The sequence below is a fragment of the Salmo trutta genome, chromosome 31 (genome assembly GCF_901001165.1).
Source record: "Salmo trutta chromosome 31, fSalTru1.1, whole genome shotgun sequence".
Taxonomy (NCBI): Eukaryota; Metazoa; Chordata; class Actinopteri; order Salmoniformes; family Salmonidae; genus Salmo; species Salmo trutta.
The window spans coordinates 22,344,717-22,366,795 of NC_042987.1; the positions used below are offsets into that span (position 1 = coordinate 22,344,717).

Consider the following 22,079-nt stretch of genomic DNA (forward strand, 5'->3'; position numbering starts at 1 on the left):
TATAGCCACTCGGTAGCAGCGGTGATCCTGTGCCAAGGTCCAGAGCTTACGGCGGGGATCCGGTGGAGTAGTGGTGGAAATCTGTCCTTTGTCCTGATGAATCCAAATGAGAGATTTTTGGTTCCAACCACATCTTTGTGAGATGCAGAGTAGGTGAATGGATTATCTCCAGATGTGTGGTTCCCACCTTGAAGCATGGAGGAGGTGGTGTGATGGTTTGGGGGTGCTTTGCTGGTGACACTGTCAGGGATTTATTTAGAATTCAAGGCACACTTAACCAGCATGGCTACCACAGCATTCTGAAGCGATACACCATCCCATCTGGTTTGCGCTTAGTAGGGCTATCATTTGTTTTTCAACAGGACAAGGACCCAACACACCTCCAGGCTGTGTAAGGGCTATTTGACCTAGAAGGAGAGTGACGGAGTGCTGCATCAGATGACCTGGCCCCCACAATCACCCAACCTCAACCTAATTGAGATGGTTTGGGATGAGTTGGACCGCAGAGTGAAGGAAAAGCAGCCAACAAGTGCTCAGCATATGTGGGAACTCCTTCAAGACTGTTGGGAAAGCATTCCAGGTGAAGCTGGTTGAGAGAATGCCAAGAGTGTGCATGCTGTCATCAAGGCAAAGGGTGGCTACTTTGAAGAATCTGAAATATAAAATATATTTTGATTTGTTTCACACTTTTTTTAGTTACTACTTGATTCAATGTGTTATTTCATAATTTGTAAATATTCATTATTATTCTACAATGTAGAAAATAGGAAAAAGTAAAGAAAACCCCTTGAATGAGTAGGTGTGTCCAAACATTTGACTGGTACTGTATATAATATTTTTTTTTACAAACATTTAAACATTTAATTGCCCATTCTCAGTTCAACCTACATAGCTGGATAGATCAATGGAGATTGCTTAGCATGAGAGAGAAAAAAGAGACATCTTGAATTGGAATCAGTACATAGGTGAGATGTATTCATTCAGAGCACAAAAATAATCTAACATTTTGCAGATGAAAGTCAATGAATGTCATGGCCAAACCAACATTATAGACAGCTTATGGAACAACGAAAAACAAAGAAAGCAGCCTGTGTGGAAGAACATCACGTGTTATGGTGATATTTATCAACAGATGAAGAGAGTGAACAACGTAATTCAGATGTACAGAAACGGTAGCTAGGTTAATGACAGAACAATTGATGTCAGCTAGCTAACATTACGTTCTCTTCCAAGTCATCACGTATTGTTAGCGTCTCAGTGTGTTCTGTTATCAATCTGTGACGTAAGATTCAATCATTGATGCATGAGCTCCCATGTGCCACAAAAATCAGTGGGTAATTTACCTTTGTGGATGCTAGCCTAAGCCCATCACACTGCAATCTGTCATTGAGAGAGCATGTCCCTTCCAGACGAATTAACATATTCTGATATAGTGACGTAGGCATTAAACCTTCTATTCATTCCATTTTCCAATCAAATATATAATTTGACTCTTTTCTCACCTAACAACAATTTTATTTTCTTCCTCAGAAGTGTTGTAGGCCTGCACGCAGTTACATATAAAATACAAACTAGCCAGGCCTAGAAAAGGGCAACATTTACAAGTGAATGTATGGCATAGCTGACATTATACCGTTGTATAGCAGAAAAGACAAGATTAAATAAAGATGAAATATTAGCGCTGAAATCTTATGAGAAAAACAGCCCATACGTCAGTTACTTTTTTTTCAAGTTTCTCTTTTATTATATGAAATACCTGAATCGAAGCTTCAAGTACACAAATTCTGTGAGAAAAAACTTGTCATTTTAGATGAACCTTTCCACTTCCCACATCTTTTATTTCTGGATGATACATTTGTTATGACACATCAGCATTCAGCATTCTACCGGAAGAATGGGCATTATTTCCAGGTTGTCCCCATTGAAAGTTAATTATGGACTTTTTCAGCTTGGTCCAGCACAATTGAGTTTGGTCTTCTAGAATCTATTGTGCTTTCAATACTGTACATGGGGAGAAGACACATCCTGGGAACAGACAATTTTGATGGGAACAAACTATAAACAAAAACAATGAATAATGTTTACAACCCAATGTGCTGCAGACCAGTCCAGCTGGTCTGGCCCTGTCCCTGACCAAGGCTCCTGAGGCTTTCACCTGGCTGTGACCGACTGATGATTCCTGACTCCACACAGACATTTATCACACACTTTTACATTATTAAGTTGTTTATTTAATTAGTTGTTTATTTATTTATGTGGACTGTACACTGCAATTCAGCTCTAAACTGCCAATGTTGTACACCTTGACAATAAACTAAAACATTGTGAATGGTAGAGTTATGGTATAGTACTTTCTGCTTTCGAATCATCAGACATACCGTGGATAATTTAATTTTACAATACACTTTTGCAACCATACCCATATGCCTATTGCATTGTTGGTGGAGTAGAGAGGTTATTTCTTGGTGATTTTTTATTTATAGAGCGGCTATTTCTTTCTTGATCAAGACCTTTGTTAATCAAATAGATAACGTTGACGTACGACGCCTCCTGGCAACCATGTTCAAAGACCACCGCATGAATTCTTTCGACAACAACAGCCGAGTTGCTACCCCAAATTGCTTGATAACAGTGCCTAAATTGATTCATCTCCACGGTCATTTTCTGTGGATTATTTCGCTGCTCTAACACGGCAGTAAAGACAACGGGGAAAATATGTTTACGGATTCCCCGCAATCATGAAACACCAGTGAGATAAGACTCAAGAACTGTCAGAAACGCGAAGAAACATTTTTTCCCATCAAGACCTGAACCCAGACAGCTGTCAGGGTCTGCTAAGATCATTTCATCACTGGTAAATCAAGTCTGATCGATTTCGAGTTTAGTTTAACTGTTATGCTAACCAGGCGTTAGAAGCAACACTAAATTAGCCAAAATTAGCTAGCTAGATAGCTTGTAGTCTAGCGTGTGTTGAGTGAGTTTCAAGTTTTAGGGAAGCATTTTTTTCACCATAAAAAGGCACCTTTATAACAAATGATTGCATGGTTATATCATTGCATTTGCAGACTAATGTAAGCCTACTGTTCCTAATGTGATGAGTAGATTGGATAGTGATAATTTAGGCTATTAATAAGCGCGTAGTGGCATAGGCTATATCAGATAAATATATTTCCTTTGCACAGGGAAAATGTGGTCTTTGATAAGCGTGATGCAATTCTACTACACATTATATGACCGGAGACATTAGCAGAATATGTTTTAATACGATAGTAGCCTAGGCCACCTCTACTGAATCTGACAACATATCAATAAAAACGAAGTTGTCTTGAATGCAACCATTTCATTTGACAAATGCTGGATCCCTTCTACCCATGACCATGAAAAGGGGAGAAGCAAATGATTTAATATGACGTCCATATCGCCTGGAGGACATTGTCCAAAACAACTCCATTGGTGATTATATATTCACATGATAACCCATTTATAATTTGCTGGGAACTTTATTCATAAGAGGGAAAATGTATGTACATTACAGCATAGGACAAAGGCCTCAATGGGATAGGACAACATGCTGTGTTGACTATTGTGTGTTTCAGCCCAACAATAGATGTCATCTTTATATGACACTAAAACCCCTGAATGAATTAAACACAACCAAACAATTTAAGAGCCCTGATGGTATAGGTGACCCAAAGAAGTGCTATTCTAACATCTGGTGTGCTTCTCATTTGTTTATGTACTGTAGGTTCACCAGCTGACCTCTATCAAGACACCCATGTCAACTGGATTCCCACTGTGAAGATGAGCAATGCTGCAGCAGCATGAGTTTCTACTTCTACTACTTTGTCCTTTTCCAGATATTTAAACAGACATCTCTCAGTTATATGAGATGGTAGTCATATGCTGTGCTTTGGTCAATCTGAATGATTCTGTTGTGCAATTTGAGTAGAGCACCTTTTTTTTAACTAGGCAAGCCAGTTAAGAACAAATTCTTATTTACACTGACGGCCTAGGAACTGCCTTGTTCAGGGGCAGAACAACATATTTTTACCTTGTCAGCTCGGGGATTCGATCTCGCAACCTTTCACCTTGTCGTCATGACAAAAGTTCCCCCTTAAACCATATGAATATAAAAAAAATATTTGGAACGTGTAAAATACTATTGCTTATGATATTGTAAACATACTGTACTTTAATAATAGGCTATTGTATGGGTGAAATAAAAAAGTAATGTCATCTCTGCTTTGCCTAGCTCCATTGAATACAAAAGTATTTCTTATAGCCCAACTATTTTTTTTATTTGACAATTTATACACATTTAGCATAGACAACGTAATTGTTGTGGTAGTCTTAGGCAAACCATCTTCATTATCACAGTAGCACCTCCAAGTGACACTCAGACCTTCTGGGAGAAAAGTATCTGGCATTGAACTTGGTGGTAGTAGTTGTATGTTTGAAGAGAAGGATCCAATCATCTCCTACTTCCAGACATTTCACCACCTAGATTACAAGGGTTGGATTTGCACTAAACAATTTCATGTGAACACAAGGCATGTACCAAATCTAGTATAATGATTAGCCTCATACATTGTCTACTGGTATTGTTTTTATATTGAGAACATATAGCTAAACAATGTGTGAGTTAAGCTACTCTACTTCAAATGCACAATGTCAAGGGGTGCATTGCAAATTCCCATAAGGTTAATGCCATCATACTGTAGGGCAGTGGTTCCCAACTCCGGTCCCCTAGTACCCCCAACAGTACAGTTTTATTGTAGCCCCGGACAAACACACCTGATTTAACTTGTCAACTAATCATCAGGCCCTCTGAGTTGAATCAGGTATGTTTTTCCGGGGCTACAGAAAAAATGTGCTGTTGGGGGGTACTCAAGGACTAGAGTTGTGAACCATTGCTGTAGGCCTATGGCTGCATTGGCATTGCATTCCATTATCAGCTGCAAAATGGGTTCACATGGCTGATATCCTGAAAAAATTATGATAATCAAATAAAACTAATTGGAGAGCTTATGACTGAACAAAAAGGTAATGTTCATTTGAGAATACAACACAGAAACAGACATTGGAGACCGATTCCCTTCCTCTCTTTATTGCAAGATTGTGATGTGATTAATCAACATCGACACTAGTTTAAATACTTAACTTCAAATCAATCAACACTTTCATATAATTTAAAAGTGTACAAGTAAGCTAATTCATATGTAAAGTTTAGACATTTTAGTAACAAGTAGGTTATTACTAAATAATAATTTCAAGTGAAAAAATAAAAAAGTCAATACCAGAGGTGGCCAACCTCACTCCACTGATCCCTGAACTACTGGGTGAGCAGACTTCCATTCCAGCCCAGCAATAGCACACTTGATTATTAACTAATTAGGTTGCGTGCACACCCACCAGGGTTGGCCTGTTCCAGTTGTAATAGGTTTATACATTGTGTGACTTTTAAACTGTATTTTTGTTCACAAAATGTGCTAATATAGGTACACATATAATCCATGGTATACAAGGATATACCCTTATTCTCTTGGGACATTCATTGGGACCTCTTCATCTGCAGACAGGGTTTCACAGCTCTCTGTATCTGAGGACAGAAAACGTCATAAAGAAACCTTATACTTAAATTAGACAGTCCTGAATATTATGTTGCTATATCTCTCTGTCCTTAGTTTTTCTCACTAGGGACTGGAACTGGAGAATATTTTCATAATGTCCTCCCACAAAGGTACATGCTCTATCCTGAGGAGCCTACTCTCCCTTCTCTGACAGCTGGAACTGCTAGCTAATCCTTTCACCCTCTTCCATGGCTGTTAGCTAGCTAACTACCTAGCTACAAATGCATTTAGAGTTACAACGATAAATACATCAAGATAGCTAGCTAACATGACATTAGCTAACTGGTGATATTTAATTTACTTAGCTAGCTATACATTATGTAAAGTTAGCAGCTCATTCGAGTTAGCCTGCACACAAAGTTTCTGTAGCAAACCAATAATACATGGCTTTTGATCATTGTCAAAATATATTTATTTCGTTGAAAAAGTTCTCCCACTGCCTCCGTTTTCTGGGTCCTTACAAAAACGAAATAATGGGCAATCTTCCTGAAGTTTCCGGTGGTAGCAAAATGCAGCCAGCCATGTGTACGATTGGAGGACTTCCAACATGGCGCTGGTGCGGTTGCTAGGTGATTTGTGACGCAACTGCAAGCCCTCTATAGTGCCTGATTGTCTTCCTGCAGCTGTCTCCTTAGTCTTATTCAAAGCCTGGCCTTTGGGAATTGAAAGTCGTTTTGATAGATAACACTATGTAGTCTTATATAACATGTCCATAACAAGTTTGTGGGTAAAAGCCTGTGTGGTGTTAAGAGGTCAGCAAAGTGTCACTGTATGTGTCATTTGAAAAACCCTGTGTGTCGAAATCAGTTGCAAGCCCTCAGCAGAACATGATGTTGACAGCCTGACAGACTATATGGCTATCTATGATACATGATTTGATAAAGGCTTTAAATAAGGCATTGGATTCAATGGATTCAATGGATTACATTTCTATGAAAATATCCCTTCATGTAGTCTATCTGTCATCATTACTCATATGTATATGTTTGTTTTCTTACATTAGCTTGCTGAATAGCAAAATGCATTAGTGGACTACTCAGCACTAACACCACCAAGCCAGAAAACACAAGTCTCTTCAAATGTAATTCTTCAAGGCTTTTTGTCACTTATGTAAGCACTAATAATCAATATGGTTGGGGTTTTCAAGTCAACAACCTCAGTATTTTTGGTCTACACAACACTGTACATCACTGTTGGCCTACATACAGTGCATTCGGAAAGTATTCAGATCCCTTGACTTTATCCACATTTTGTGACGTTACAGCCTTATTCTAAAATTGATTAAATTAATTATTCCCTCATCAATCTACACACAATACCCAATAAGGACAAAGTTTTTTTTTACATTTTTGCAAATTTGTTAAAAATAAAAACCAGAAATACCTTATTTACATACGTTTTCAGACCCTTTGCTGTGAGACTCGAAATTGAGCTCAAGTGCATCATGTTTCCATTGATCATCCTTGAGATGTTTCTATAACTTGATTGGGCTCCACCTGGTGTAATTAAATTGATTGGACATGATTTGGAAAGGCACACACCTGTCTATATAAGGTCCCACAGTTGACAGTGTATGTCAGAGCAAAAACCAAGCCATGAGGTTGAAGGAATTGTCCATAGGGCCCCGAGACAGGATAGTGTCGAGAAGGTCCCCAAGAACACACAGTGGCCTCCATCGTTCTTAAATGGAAGAAGTTTGGAACCACCAAGACTCTTCCTAGAACTGGCCACCTGGCCAAACTGAGCAATTGGGGGAGAAGGGCCTTGGTCAGGGAGGTGACCAAGAACCTGATGGTCACTCTGACAGAGCTCCTGAGTTCCTCTGGGAGATGGGAGAACCTTACAGAAGGACAACAATCTCTGCAGCACTCCACCAATCAGGCCTTTATGGTAGAGTGGGCAGATGGAAGCCACTCCTCAGTAAAAGGCACATAACAGCCAAAGTCTCTCAGACCATGAGAAACAAGATTCTCTGGTCTGATGAAACCAAGATTGAACTCTTTGGCCTGAATGCCAAGTGTCACGTCTGGAGGAAACCTGGCACCATCCCTACACTGAAGCAGGGTGGTGGCAGCATCATGCTGTGGGGAAACTAGTCAGGATCGAGGGAAAGATGAACGGAGTAAAGTACAGAGAGATCCTTGATGAAAACCTGCTCCAGAGCACTCAGGACCTCAGACTGGGGCAAAGGTTCACCTTCCAACAGGACAACAACCCTAAGCACACAGCCAAGACAACGCAGGAGTGGCTTTGGGACAAGTCTCTGAATGTCCGTGAGTGGCCCAGCCAGAGCCCGGACTTGAACCGAGCTAACATCTCTGGAGAGACTTGAAAATAGCTTTGCAGCGACACTCCCCATCCAGCCTGACAGAGCTTGAGAGGATCTGCAGAGAAGAATGGGAGAAACTCCACAAATATTTTTATTTATTTAAATAACCTTTATTTAAGTAGGCAAGTCAGTTAAGAACAAATTCTTATTTACAATGACAGCCTAGGAACATTGGGTTAACTGCCTTGTTCAGGGGCAGAACAACACTTTTTTACCTTGTCAGCTCAGGGATTCGATCCAGCAACCTTTCGGTTACTGGCCCAACGCTCTAACGACTAGACTACCTGCCGCACTGTGTGCCAAGCTTGTAGCGTCATACCCAAGAAGACTCGAGGCTGTAATCACCGCCAAAGGTGCTTCAACAAAGCACTGTGTAAAGGGTCTGAATACTTATTTAAATGTTATATTTCATTTTTTATATTTTATATAAATTTGGAACATTTCTAAAAACCTGTTTTTGTTTTGTCCTTATGGGGTATAGTGTGTAGATTGATGAGGAAAAAAACGATATAATACAATTTGGAATAAGACTGTAACGTATCAAAATGTGGAAAAGGTCAGGGGGTCTCATCGCTGCAACTCCCCTACGGACTCGGGAGAGTCGAAGGTTTTGAGCCATGCATCTTCTGATACACGACCCTGCTAAGCTACGCTGCTTGCTTAACCCGGAAGCACCACTGTGTCAGAGGAAACACCATCCAGATGGTGACCGAAGTCAGCTTGCACAGCCAGCTGTGACACAGCCTAGGATCCGAACCCGGGTCTGTAGTGATGCCTCAAGCACTCCAATGCAGTGCCTTAGACCACTGTGCCACTCGGGAGGCCCTTGTTTTACCTATTTTTATCAAGGATTGAGAAATCCTGACTAACGTGGAAGCCATTGCCAACCCCATTAAGGAGGAGGAGCTCTACCACAGTCTCATACATTAAATTTATCCAAACCACTTGAGGTCAGTACCGAGAGTATGTGCACTCTGGCGTATATATCTTCTCAGTAAGGAAGCACGGGCAAAGCTTCTGATCAGAGGAATGACAGTCAGAGGAAAACATGTTGTTTTCAAACAGAATAATCCTTTCAGTTTGAAGTCGCATGTCTGACCAGAACTCAATTCAAGTTACAGTTAAAGAACTACCTGAATCAGCAGATGATAGTGTTGTGACTGAGTTTCTGGCTAAAGCTGGATGTAAGGTGGTGGGGAGAGTGATGAGGCGCATGATAAGATACAAGGGTCAACTCACAAACTGCTCATTTTGTGGATGTTGAAGCAGCACCCATCACTCACATAATACAGTCTAAACATAGATTGGTCCTCACTGGATCAAAGTATTTTATGATGGACAAGGCCCTGCGTGTAGACAGGACTGGCTGACACAATCCCACTGTAGAGGGGGTCAGGAGATGGGGGTCAGGAGATGGTAGAGTACAGTCCTACAGTCCGTGCTTCTACATCTGCATTGCTTGCTGTTTGGGGCTTTAGGCTGGGTTTCTGTACAGCACTTTGTCACATCGGCTGATGTAAAAAGGGCTCTATAAATACATTTGATTGATTTATTGATACTACACTGGACAACATAAGGTACATAGAGGAAACTGTTTCACACTACATGTATGTGCAGGACAACAATCCTGTCCCCATGAGTAGGGCAGACGTATTACATATCCCAGCTGAAATGAAGTGAGACTGAGGTTGAAGAGGATAATTTCTCAGCTCCCAAGGACAAAGGTGCAGTGAATGAACATTGGAGTTGGTACCTGGTGAGCCAGAGTACAACAATGACCTCTCATTTCAAGAAAAATAAGAAGAATAAGAGGAAAATGCTAAAAATGAAGCTGGGAAAGTGGCTACTGAGACCAATGACAATCATAACCCAATAGAAAACTCTGAGGATAATAAGGGGCCCCAAAGGCGGTGGAACTCTCTGGGGAATACAAAAGAAGGCAGCCAAACATCAATGCTGGCCTCATTCAAACAATCCGGAATCAACAAACAGCCAAGCAGCCCAGGGTACCAAGCTCCCCATCAGAGTCTGGAGTTAGGACACCTGCAGAGAAAATGGCTAATATGGAGGATGGAATTCTGAGAGAAGTGCAGAAAAGTCTGCCTAAATAGCCCTCCAGACTGAAATCATTGATGAATGGTTGCACATGAATGATTGAAATCATCTAGATTTGAGTAGCCTATATTATCTGGTTCAGAGAAGGACATTCTGTGTATGTGAGTATAACCTCTGTCACTGACATGGCTTTTCAAGAGAATGAGCAATCTGCAGATAATCTCATTTTAATGCAAACTCTTGATACATGTCCCAAACAAAACTCACCTTGGAGACAAAAACTCAGTTCCCTTAACCCAGCTATTAGAAAACATTGTACCATGAACCTTATTCAAACCGTTAATCGGGCAAACATTCTCTGGGACCCTTCTTCCAAGCCTAAAGGAATATTAGGAGGTCATCTGAATATTCATAGCATTATTTATAAGAGTGAACAGGTGGAACATTTACTGAATTACTCTAATCTTGATTTTTTTCTGTTTCTCTGAGACATGGCTGAATAAATCTAATCCTATTTCTGCCTTTAATGTTCCTAGATATTCCATATTCAGGAGGGACAGGGAAGAGGGCAGAGGGGGTGGATTGCTTATGTACATGAAAGATAACTTTAAATGCAATCATATCATATGGAAACATGCCAATGACCTTGAATGTATGTGGCTGAATGTCTTCCTCTCCCCTCGTATGTCTCTCACTATTTTTGGATTTTTAATTTATGCTTAAAGAAGGTGATCATAAGAAGATCATCTTCATGAGCGATTTCAATAAAACTGGGAAAACAAAACTTGCCGGAAAAAACTCAGATCACAGACTATTTCAACTTGTCAAATAATACAAGGATCAACCAGAGTAACACAGACATCCCAGACTCAAATTGATCACGTGTTCACTAACAGACCTGATCAAATAACTAAGTCCATTAACTTACTAACTGGCATATCTGACCACAATGTTACATTGGTGGTTAGAAAGCTCACTAAAAAGCAATGGTGGAAAAAGTACCCAATTTTCATACTTAAGTAAAAGTAAAGATACCTTGAAAGAAAATGACTCAAGTAAAAGTGAAAGTCACCCAGTAAAATACTACTTAAGTAAAAGTCTAAAAGTATTTGGTTTTAAATGTACTTAAGTATCAAAAGTAAAAGTATAAATAATTTAAAATGACTTATATTTAGCAAACCAGACAACACCATTTTCTTGTTTTTAAACATTTATGGATAGCCAGGGAATTTTCCTGTCCTGCTTAGCATTCAAAATGTAACAAGTACTTTTGGGTGTCAGGGAAAATGTAAGGAGTAAAAAGTACATGATTTTCTTTAGGAATGTAGTGGAGTAAAAGTAAAAGTTGTCAAAAATATAAATAGTAAAGTAAAGTACAGATACCCCAAAAAACAACATAAGTACTTTACACCACCGCTAAAGAGATTTAAGAACCATATCAATGTGCAACACCACGATAAACAAATCCCGAAAAGTGAGCAGAATAACTACGATGCAGCTATAAGTCAAAATGACTGGTCTGATCTGTTATTTAGTGAAGACCCAGAGTCTGGATTCAGAACATTTCTGTCAGCTATTGACAAAGTGAATACCTCTTTTACCTGGAAATTTCAACATAAACCAAGATGTAAAACCTCTCTACCATGGCTCAATGAGGACCTCTGGAGGCAGATGAGAGAACGGGATCATTCCTTTAAAAAAAGCACTGAAGTCTGGTCAGAATGATGACAGATGTCTATTTACATCACTGAGAAATAAGGTGGTAAGGAATATTTTTTTAAAAAGAAGCAAAAGCAGAGTTTTTCTTCAGAGTGATCAATGAATTAAAAGGAAATGGCAAAGTGATTTGGGATAATCTCAACAAATTAACAGGGAGAGGAGCTGAAAAGTCCAACAACATCCTGAATTAAAGGTTCATGGGATTCTAATTCAAGACTCCAGTTTCATATCCACCAACTTTACAAATGTTTTTGTTGACTCTGTCAGGGAACTGGCTCAAAGATTTTCAACCAAGAGCACAGTTCTCACTCCCATAGATAATAATAAACCAATATTCACAATTCCTGAAATCGCAGCATCAGCAGTGGACAGTATTATAAGCTTCTTCAGGAGCTCTACAAACAAAATATGTATTTGGATCATGACACTGTATTCCTGAAGCCACAAATATTATCTGATTGCCCCTATTGTACATCTAGTGAAAGGACCGATGCTGGAGATGAGAAGCAGGTACGGGGAGTTGAGCATTTAATGCGGAACAGACAGGTAACAAGACAGGAACAGCGTCAGCACACGGGGAACAATGACATACGAACATTAATGCTTAAGCAGGGAACAGAGCGGGGAACCAGACATAAATATGGAAGGGAATGACAGAGGTGATAGAGTCCAGGTGAGTCCAATAATCGAGGATGCGCGTGACGGGGGGAATTCCAGATATGCATAATGATGGTGGCAGCAGTGTGCAATGCTGGGGAGCCTGGCGCCCTCGAGCGCCAGGGGGGAAGAGCGGGAGCAGGCGTGACATGTAGTTAATTAATCTGTCCATCAAATATGAGTTCTTCTCCAATGCTTGGAAGTCTGCTGCAGTGATACCTGTTTTAAAATCTGGTGACCCAACACTGGTGGAAAAATACTGATCTATAAGCATTCGTGCAGTGCTATCAAAAGTAGCTGAAAGATGGGTGGCTGATCATCTGACTGATCACCTCATTCAAGGCAACTCCAAACATTAAATGCTATTTGGATTCAGAATTAACCCTTCTACCGAAACAGCCATTTGCTATTTTCTAGAGTGCATTAAATCTAAACTGGAAATAGGTGGTGAAGTCGGTGCAGTCTTTTTGGATCTTAAAAAGGCCTTTGATACTGTCAATCATGAGGTCCTCTTATCCAAGTTATCCTCCCTTAATGTGTCCATTGAAGCCATTAGTTGGATGTATTCCTATCTGACAAATAGAATCCAAAGGGTTCGTCTGGGGGACACTCAGTCAGATTCTCTTTACTACAACATTGGGGTCCCACAAGGGTCAATATTAAGCCCCCTTCTGTTTACCATCTACATTGCATTCGTAAAGTATTCAGACCCCTTGACTTTTCCCTTATTTTGTTACCTTACAGCCTTATTGTAAAATGATACCCCACAATGACAAAGCAAAAACAGGTTTTTATACATTTTTGCATATTTATTACAAAAAAAGCTTGGCACACCTGCATTTGAGGAGTTTCTCCAATTCTTCTCTGCACATCCTCTCAAGCTCTGAGAGGTTGGATGGGGAGTATCGGTACACAGCTATTTTCAGCTCTCTCCAGAGATGTTCGATCGGGTTCAAGTCCGGCCTCTGGCTGGGCCACTCAAGGACATTCAGAGACTTGTCCCAAAGCCACTCCTGTGTTGTCTTGGCTGTGGGCTTAGGGTCGTTGTCCAGTTGGAAGGTGAACCTTTGCCCCAGTCTGAGGTCCTGAGCGCTCTGGAGCAGGTTTTCATCAAGGATCTCTCTGTACTTTGCTCTGTTCATTTTTCCCACAGCATGATGCTGCCACCACCATGCTTCACTGTAGGGATGGTGCTTGGTTTCCTCCAGACGTGACACTTGGCATTCAGGCCAAAGAGTTCAATCTTGGTTTCATCAGACCAGAGAATCTTGTTTCTCATGGTCTGACAGTCTTTAGATGTTGTTTGGCAAATGCCAAGAAGGCTGTCATGTGCCTTTTACTGATGAGTGGCTTCCGTCTGGCGACTCTACCATAAAGGCCCTTCTCCCCTGATTGCTCGGTTTGGCCAGGCGGCCAGCTCTAGGAAGAGTCTTGGTGGTTCCAAACTCCTTCCATTTAAGAATGATGGAGGCCACAGTGTTCTTGGGGACCTTCAATGCTGCAGACATTATTTGGTACCCTTCCCTAGATCTGTGTCTCGACACAATCCTCTCTCAGGGCTCTACGGACAGTTCCTTCAACCTTATGGCTTGGTTTTTGCTCTAACATTCACTGTCAACTGTGGGACCTTATATAGACAGGTGTGTGCCTTTCCAAATCATGTCCAATCAATTGAATTTACCACAGGTGGACTCCAAACATCTCAAGGATGATCAATGGAAACAGGATGCACCTGAGCTCAATTTTGAGTCTCAAAGCAAAGGGTCTGAATACTTATGTAAATAAGGTATTTCTGTGATTGTTTTGAATACATTAGCAAACATTTCCAAAACCCTGTTTTCGCATTGTCATTATGGGGTATTGTGTGTAGATTGCCGTGGATTTTTTTTTGTTTTTAATCCATTTTAGAATAAGGCTGAAACGTAAAAAAATGTGGAACATTTCAAGAGGTCAGAATACTTTCCGAAGGCACATGCTATGATTTTCTCACATCTGAGATATTGCCTCACATGCTGGTCACTAGCAGGAACTACTATTCTGAAACCAATTGAATCACTCTACGAACAAACACTTAAGATTTTTGAGAACAAACCAAACGGTTACCACCATTGTCACATCATTCACAAACATAATTTATTCAGTCTGGACAGCTTTAAGCAGTATGTAGATGCAAGCCTTGTCTTTAAGATCCTGCATGGTCTTGACCCTCAACCTCTATGCCGGCGTATCATGCTCAAGGAAAGCAAGTCCAGGATAACAAGGGCAGTAACTAGAGGGGATTGTGTTGTCCCTTTTCGACACAGTAAACTCGGTCAATCGGCCTTCTCTGTTAGAGCTACAATATACTGGAATACAATTCCAATGGACTAGAGAAGCTGCACTGATTATTGTGCTTTTACATTTAAATTGAAAATATGGCTCAGATCTATCCAAACCTGTACACATGAGTTATCTATGGTTCCTCATATGTAAGACGACAGTTGATGATAGTGTTTTTATTACAAATAAGTTGTTGTTGTAATAATGATATATTATTGGATGTAATGTATTGTATTTTGTATTGTTTTAGTGAGTATGTGTATTGTGGCTGTGTAATTGTCCTTACCTGCCCTGGGACTACGGGTGCAAATGAACTTTTGGCTAACCCCATCACATTAACATGGATGTTGCATTATTGTAATATAGATGTTGATTAATGTGCACAGTCCTTATAAATAAATACAGTCAGGTGTATTACAATGAATATGGCTTATTAGGTAAGGTACAACCGCCATTTCCTCCACTGTACTTTACTCCAATGTACTGTATTTTACTGTACTGCATCTGTCGGTTTATTTGTGAAAGCTTTGCATTGTTATCTCAAATTAAGATTTGAACCTAAAGATAAAATGTGCGAATGCCTGTTAAATTATACAAATTGCTCTTCCATCTGTTTAAACGCTTAGGCAGTGAAGTCGGCTAGACAATTATAACAATGTTTCATTTCAACGTCTTCTTCACTTTAGGGATACATTTTAAACCATTAATAATGTTATAATTGCTTATACTGCATTAATGCACTGCAGCACTCTCTCTGCCTTCCTTCCATCTTCATTTTGTTATTGGCGTGGTCTCAGGGCAATTCGTATTATTCTGTACGGAAATCTGTGAGACGGCATTAACTATTCTAGGTTATGTTATGTTACATTATGAATGGAATAGCGGTCATACCATATCATACGACTTATAGGATGTATACTGTAGTGGCGTATGTCTTACCCAGTCGTAAAATAGCATAAGAATTGTATGAAGTAACTTATGATACATCTTGCAGGATGTATAGTATTATACATCTTTCTCTGAGACCGGTGTGCTTATTGCTTTGTAACAACAAAGGAGATTTACATAGATAATTTACATTGGTGGTTAGGTGAACTAACAAAAAAGGTTAGAATAATTTACGTGTAAGGTTAGGGGAACTAAAACGACAAAGGAATTTAAATAACAGGTCAGGGGAAGTGGGTTATGCATAGAATAAGGGTTAGGGGAAGGGTTAGCAAAAATGGTACAGTTCTCCCTGACGTGACTCGAACATGCAGCCTTGCTAGAATTGCTAGACGGTTGCAGATTACGCCCACCCATTCTCCCGTCCAACCTCCCTACTTTTGTTTCTGGCCAAAGTAACTAGACTCTTCTTCTTCGTCTGTGGGCACTGCCACCACCAACTGAGCTAGACCATTAGTAGGTGCTCAGAAATACTTAAAGTATATTTTGTATGGCTCTGAGGCCAGCCTGGGTTGACTCGACAAAAAAACACAAACCAACAGACATTACACAAATAGAGAGCAATTAGTAATGGCGTCTTTTTGTAGGCACTAACGGAGGCTAACTCCGCCATGGCTCGTAGGCGAAAGCCTATGGAGAAATGAATGGGTTTTTGGATAAACACCGAAAATAAGGTCTGCGGTTAACACAGGCTTAAGAGATCTTATACGTTTTGTTCTGTAAGATCATTTTCATCAGCTAACATAACATTTTGTGAATCTTTAAGCAAAATTGTTTTGATTATGTAATCAAAACAAGTAAAAAGCTAACAATGTGCTAATATGTAAAAAATAAAACGACATATGGCTTTGACAGCTAGCTAACAGGCTTAGCAAACCTTAGCATTGCTCATGGTGATCTTAGGCTTGTGTGAGGCTGCTCGGCCATGGAAACCCATTTCATGAAGCTCCTGACGAACAGTTCTGGTGCTGACATTGCTTCCAGAGGAAGTTTGGAACTCGGTAGTGAGTGTTGCAACCGAGGATAGACAAATTTTCTGCGATACGCATTTCAGAACTCAGCGGTCCCGTTCTGTGAGCTTGTGTGGCCTACCACTTCGCGGCCGAGCCGTTGTTGCTCCTAGACGTTCACACTTCACAATAACAGCACTTACAGTTGATGGGGGCAGCTGTAGTAGGGCAGACATTTGACGAACTGACTTGTTGAAAAGGTGGCATCCTATGACGGTGCCACATTGAAAGTCACTGAGCTCTTCAGTACGGGACATTCTACTGCTAATGTTTGTCTATGGAGATGGCATGGCTGTGTGCTCGATTTTATACACCTGTCAGCAATATGTGTGGCTGAAATAGCCAAATCCACTAATTTGAAGGGGTGTCCACATACTTTTAGCCATGTAGTGTAGTTTGGGAACAGATCAAACAAGCATCTTCCCTCTAAAGAGATATGGTTTCAGCCTGGAGAAAAACAATATACCATCCTTGCATTTTTGTTCGAGCTGGTTGTAACGCCCTGGCCATAGAGAGGGGTTTTTGTTCTTTATTTTGGTTAGGCCAGGGTGTTACATTGGGTGGGCGTTCCATGTTAGTTTTCTAGGTTTTTTGTATTTCTTTGTTTTGGGCTGTGTGTGGCTCCCAATCAGGCACAGCTGAAGTTCGTTGTTGCTGATTGGGAGTCACACATAAGGAGCATGTTTTTCCTTTGGGTTTTGTGGGTAATTGTTTCTGTTGAGTGTTTTGCACCTGACAGGACTGTTTGGCTGTCAGTTTTCTCGTTTTGTTTTGTGTAGTGTTCTTTATTAAATTAAAATCATGATGAACACTAACTCCGCTGCGCCTTGGTCTACGCTCTCTCCCGACAGCCGTTACACTGGTAAGCAGAAAGCTAACTAGCTTTTTAGCGAACTAGTGTAGCGTAGACTAGTTTGCATAGTCGGCGTAGTGAAAAATGTGCAACTAATGTTGTAGTCCTATTTCTCTGACAGTTCTCAAATCGTTAGCAACTCAATTATTTTGATCACATAAAGGCTTCATAATTCATAAAATTCATGTTAACTAGCTGATATTATCTCATAGACCAAAATGTATAAGATCTCCTAAGCCCGTGTTAACCTTATTTTCAGCGTATATCCCAAAACCCCATTCTTTTCCCCATTCATTTCCCACAAAGGAATTGCCAACAAACCAGAGGTAGAAAATGCTAACTAATTTCAGTTTTTTAGGACTACAAACAGGTGAGCTCTCTACACATTCATCCAACCTGAACAAATTCACATAGAAATTTGAGTTATAGATCTGTCATTCTCTTTGAAAGCAAGTCTAAGATCTGTACTGTGCTCTACTTCTATGCTTCCTGTTTTTGCGTCTTTTACTTTTTATTTTGTACACCAGTTTCAAACAGCTGAAAATACAATATTTTGGGTTTAATAAAAATATATTTCACAGCGGTTTAGATGGTACAATGATTCTCTACACTATCCATGTTACCACGATAACATAATTTTACACTCAAAACAACACTTTATGTTGGTGACTTTTTGCAAATCCAATGTATTTTCCACATAGACTCCCTGTCACAATACGTTGACAGATTCCATTGAAACAACGTTGATTTAACCAGTTTGTGCCCAGTAGTATGTATGAAACATTTCTTATCTGTTTGCAAAAGGCTTATATGAAAGCGGGAAAAGTTACATTTTCATTGCATTTCCTCTAGTTAAGTGGCACCGAATAACGTTCCCTATATGAGATCTGTTGATCAGGCCTTCTTGTACTAACATGCTTTGTGTTTATTTAGGGACGGCTATTGACATCAGAAGCGCATCGCAGATGCAGTTTGTACATCATGTTTTGTCCTCTGACTGCACCTGCTTAAATGTTAAGAACATGAGGATGCTGAATAGTAATTTTCTATTGGAAATACTTACTTAGCCTACTTACTAAAAAACATATTCTAAATGCATCACTGCTTTGGAAATAACATGTTATCCAATTTTTTCCATGTTTAATCATTTCATAATCATGGTATTCAATTGAACTGCTGGCAAAGGTAATGGTTCACTAATGGTTCTTCTATTCATTGAACTTTCTTTAGACCTCTTCTTTCCTCGTCAGGAAGGGCTCTGTGTCAATGTGATGCTCAATCAGTTTGGTGGCATAGGCACCAAACTCACTCTCACAGAATATGGTTGTGTTAAACATCACTGATGGAAAAGTTATCCAATTACATGCCCATATCATATTTTGTCACCATTTATTTGCTGTTCACTGATCCTGAATGGCTTCATTTCCTGGTTATGAAGGATTATCACAGTTCAGTCTCCATTTGTATTTGGACTGACCAACCATGCACTGAGTATAGACGAGCAGATGATGCAGTGCATTTTAAACCGACTCTGCTAAAATGGGAGGACTTGACACCGGTCTGTTTAACCTATTGACATTCAGGTCTTGTGTATTACTTATTATTACTTATTTAGTGAGGTACGACTACAGACATACATGAGTGTATTGCCCGATAGGGAACAATATCAGTCGATGCTTTGTTGATCTAGCACTTTTAACCTTAAAGATGCAGTCCGGGATCTTAAGCACTTAAACATTAAATCAGATATTGTATGAATTGCAAAAATATATACAGTCACAGTATACAGTAACAGTCAAACATATGAATCATGTAGTAACCAAAAAATATATTTTATATTTGAAATTCTTCAAAGTAGCCACCCTTTGTCTTGATGACAGCTTTACACATACTTGGCATTCTCTCAACCAGCTTCATGAGGTAGTCACCTGGAATGCATTTAAATTAACAGGTGTGCCTTGTTAAAAGTTCATTTGTGGAATTTCTTCCCTTAATGTGTTTGAGCCAATCAGTTGTGTTGTGACAAGGTAGTTGTGGTATACTGAAGATAGCCCTATTTGGTAAAACACAATCCAGAAAATTTCAAGAACTTTGAAAGTTTCTTCAAGTGCAGTCGCAAAAACCATCAAGCGCTATGATGAAACTGGCTCTCATGAAACTGGCCTTCCCTGTAGCTCAGTTGGTAGAGCATGGTATTTGCAACACCAGGGTTGTGGGTTCGATTCCCACGGGGGGCCAGCACAGAAAAATAATGTATGAAATGAAATGTATGCATTCACTACTGTAAGTCGCTCTGGATAAGGGCGTCTGCTAAATGACTAAAATGTAAATGTAATGAGGACCGCCACAGGAAAGGAATACCCAGAGTTACCTCTGCTGCAGAGGATAAGTTCATTAGAGTTAACTGCACCTCATTTTGCAGCCCAAATAAATGTAACAGACACATCTCAACATTAACTGTTCAGAGGAGACTGCATGAATCATGCTTTCATGGTCGAATTGCTGCAAAGAAACCACCACTAAAGGACACCAATAAGAAGAAGAGACTTGCTTGTGCCAAGAAACACGAGCAATGGACATCAGACCAGTGGAAATCTGTCCTTTGGTCTGATGAGTCCAAATTTGAGATTTTTGGTTCCAACCGCTGTGTCTTTGTGAGACGCAGAGTAGGAGGACGAGGTGTGATGGTGCTTTACTGGTGACACTGTCTGTGATTTATTTAGAATTCAAGGCACACTTAACCAACATGGCTGCCACAGCATTCTGCTGTGATACGCCATCCCATCTGGTTTGGGCTTAGTGGGACTATAATTTGTTTTTCAACAGGACAATGACCCAACACACCTCCAGGCTGTATAAGGGCTATTTGACCAAGAAGGAGAGTGATGGAGTGCTGCATCAGATGACCTGGCCTCCACAATCACCCGACCTCTACCCAATTGAGATGGTTTGGGATGAGTTGGACCGCAGAGTGAAGGAAAAGCAGCCAACAAGTGCTCAGCATACAGTATGTGGGAACTCCTTCAAGACTGTTGGAAAAGCATTCCTCATGAAGCTGGTTGAGAGAATGCCAAGAGTGTGCAAAGCTGTTTTCAAGGCAAAGGGTGGCTACTTTGAAGAATGTCAAATGTAAAATATATTTTGATTTGTTTAACACTTTTTTGGCTATTACATGATTCTATATGTATTATTTCATAGTTTTGATATCTTCACTATTATTCTACAATGTAGAAAATAATATGAATAAAGAAAAACCCTTGAATGAGTAGGTGTGTCCAAACATTTGACTGGTACTGTATTTTTTTAGGACGTAACATATCATAAGAAATGGATAACGTTGTACACAATTGTGCACAATTCTCTGAGCCCCTTTTGCTTCAAGAGCGCTACTTTCAAAACTGCTGGCTGAAATTATATAAAATCTCTGGAGCATCACTGTTTTTCAAGGACATCAAACATGCTTTTGGCGCTCTTCAAATTTAGTCAACAAACACACCATTATCCATGATTCAAGACACATACCCACTTAAATTAGTTGCTAAGAGACTGCATCAGGCTTCCCACACACATTCTTTTACACATTATCAGAGTTTTCACTTCACTTCTGCTCTAATGTATCTCATTATTTTTGTTAATACAATATATTTGTATTATATGCTGTGAAACTGTGTTTATAGTTTGGGTTTGAAACTAACAAAGCCAATTCAATGTTGCTAAAGAGATTTCACAGTATGTTAAATCAGACATAATCTTTGAACAACATGCTGATTGGTGATTGTTATGCAACAGGATGAGCAATTTCAACCGTTATACATGATAGGGCAAAATATGCCTCCACAGTCCCCACAATCACAATATGCCTCCACAGTCCCCACAATCACATTATGCCTTTCACAGTCCCCACAATCACAATATGCCTCCACAGTCCCCACAATCACAATATGCCTCCACAGTCCCCACAATCACAATATGCCTCCACAGTCCCCACAATCACATTATGCCTCCACAGTCCCCACAATCACAATATGCCTCCACAGTCCCCACAATCACAATATGCCTCCACAGTCCCCACAATCACAATATGCCTCCACAGTCCCCACAATCACAATATGCCTCCACAGTCCCCACAATCACATTATGCCTCCACAGTCCCCACAATCACAATAAGCCTCCACAGTCCCCACAATCACAATATGCCTCCACAGTCCCCACAATCACAATATGCCTCCACAGTCCCCACAATCACAAATCTTACATATCCAACATAAGACAAATTGAGAAATGTTCTCGTCCTTATGTCCATGTCAACATTATTAGATTATTCATTCCTTGTCTTTGAAAACATTCATATTTTTGGCATATGAGAAACTGAACACAAAGTGGAATTAAAGAGAAAAGCATCACCTATATAAACATCTTTGAGAAGCCCTTACATTTTCAGCATCGGAAAGCACAGAAGAGAATTGGAATTTCAGTGGGCTTCCTGAACTGACTGGAATTGAAATGGAATTTACCATTGAAAATGTTATTAGAGCTATACAATAGGTCACTAAACAGCTCAA

The 22,079-nt window shown here is 40.0% G+C and overlaps 1 long non-coding RNA gene across 1 annotated transcript; it reads left to right on the forward strand.

Moving 5' to 3' along the window:
• The first annotated feature begins 1,863 nt into the window (after window positions 1–1,863).
• LOC115169765 (uncharacterized) lies at window positions 1,864–4,240 on the forward strand. Its single transcript, XR_003870922.1, has 2 exons — window positions 1,864–2,854; window positions 3,746–4,240. It is a non-coding gene; the product is annotated as an uncharacterized LOC115169765 (long non-coding RNA).
• The last annotated feature ends 17,839 nt before the right edge of the window (window positions 4,241–22,079 follow it).